This window comes from Panthera uncia, chromosome C2, assembly GCF_023721935.1.
Source record: "Panthera uncia isolate 11264 chromosome C2, Puncia_PCG_1.0, whole genome shotgun sequence".
In the NCBI taxonomy this organism is placed as follows: Eukaryota; Metazoa; Chordata; class Mammalia; order Carnivora; family Felidae; genus Panthera; species Panthera uncia.
This window is the reverse complement of record NC_064810.1, coordinates 46,232,851-46,234,472: the sequence shown is the minus strand read 5'-3', so window position 1 is coordinate 46,234,472 and position 1,622 is coordinate 46,232,851. Positions and strand designations below refer to the sequence as shown.

General features: G+C 33.9%; 1 non-coding gene across 1 annotated transcript; it reads left to right on the top strand.

Moving 5' to 3' along the window:
• Positions 1-875: 875 nt before the first annotated feature.
• LOC125922241 (small nucleolar RNA SNORA20) lies at positions 876-1,005 on the top strand. Its single transcript, XR_007457662.1, has one exon. It is a non-coding gene; the product is annotated as a small nucleolar RNA SNORA20 (small nucleolar RNA).
• The last annotated feature ends 617 nt before the right edge of the window (positions 1,006-1,622 follow it).

The window sequence follows — 1,622 nt, the reverse complement described above, 5'->3', positions numbered from 1 at the left end:
ATTTTGTTGGCCTTTTCCAAAAGCCAGCTCCTGGGCTCATTCATCTGTTCTAATTGTTTTTGTTTGTTTGTTGTTTTGTTTTGTTTTAAGTTTTTATATCACTTATTTCTGGTCTAATATTTACACCTGGTTTTTGAGTTTGGTTCTTCTTTTTCTAGCTTCTTTAGATATAAGGTTAGATTGTTTATTTGAGGTTTTTCTTGCTTTTTGAGTAGGACTATATTACTATAAATTTCTCCCTTAAAACAACTTTGACTGTATTGCAAAGATTCAGAACCATTGTAGTTTCATTTTCATTTCTCTCCATGTGCTTTTTGATTTCTTCTTTGATTTCTTAGTTGACCCGCTCATTGTTTACTAGCATGTTATGTAACCTCATGTGCTGTTTTTAAATTTTTTTATGGTTGATTTCTAGTTTCATAGTGTTGTGGTAAAAAAAGATGCATGATATGACTTCAGCATTTTTTAATTTGTTGAGACTTGTTTCATGGTCTATGTGACTTACTCTGGAGAATATTCCATCTGCACTTGAAAAGAATGTTTATTCTGATGTTTTAGGGTAGAATTTTCTGAATACACTGTTAAACCTATCTAGTCCAGTGTGTTATTCAAAGCCACTGTTTCCTTGTTGATTTTTTTGGTTTGGATGATCTGTCCATTGATGTAAGCAGGGTGTTAAAGTCCCCTACAATTATTATATTACAGTTGATTAGTTCCTTTATGTTAGCGTTAACTGTTTTATGTATTTGGGTGATTCCATGTTGAATGCATAAATATTTACAATTGTTATATATTATTAAAGTGTCCCCTTTATTATTACATAATGCCCTTCTTTTTCTCTTGTTACAGTCTTTGTTTTAAAGTCTATTTTGTCCTATCCCATTGATTTGCTGCTCTGGTTTTTCAGTTATATCAGCAGTTATACACATGGGAAAGAACAATTTTAGGCCATTATAAATGGAGATGGAGTAACCATTTCATCTGTTCCGCATAGTCCAGACATTGTTTCCATGTCTGAATAAACCATGTAAGCAGAATCAATCAAGTTGCTTATGGTGAATTTCTATGTATATTTATTTTATAAAAATATTGATTAGGGACACTTGGGTGGCTCAGTCCATTGAGTGTCTGACTCTTGATTTTGGTTCAGGTCTTGATCCCCAGGTTGTGGGATTGAGCCCTGTGTCAGGCCCCATGCTGAGTGGTGAGCATGCTTAAGATTCTTTCTCTTTCCCTCTGCTGCTCTCCCCCACTTGTGCTCTCTCTCTCCCTCCCTCCTTCTCTCTCTCTTTCTCTCTCCATATATATATATATATATATATATATATATATATACATATTTTTTTTTCTCTCCCTTCTCCTTATGGGATCCCTATAACCTTTGATAGAGTTGCTGAGTTTCCTAAGTCTATTCTCATTTTATATATATTTTTTCTGTTACCTGTTCGGCTTGATTACTTTCCATCACTCTGACCTCCAGGTCACTAATTTGCTCCTCTGTTGCCTCTAGCCTGCTATTTATTCTCTTTAGTGTAATTTTAATTTTGTTTATTGTGTTCATCTCTGATTTGTTTTTTTTTTTTTTTACTCTCTTTGTAAAGGGCCTCACTGATGTCCTCTAC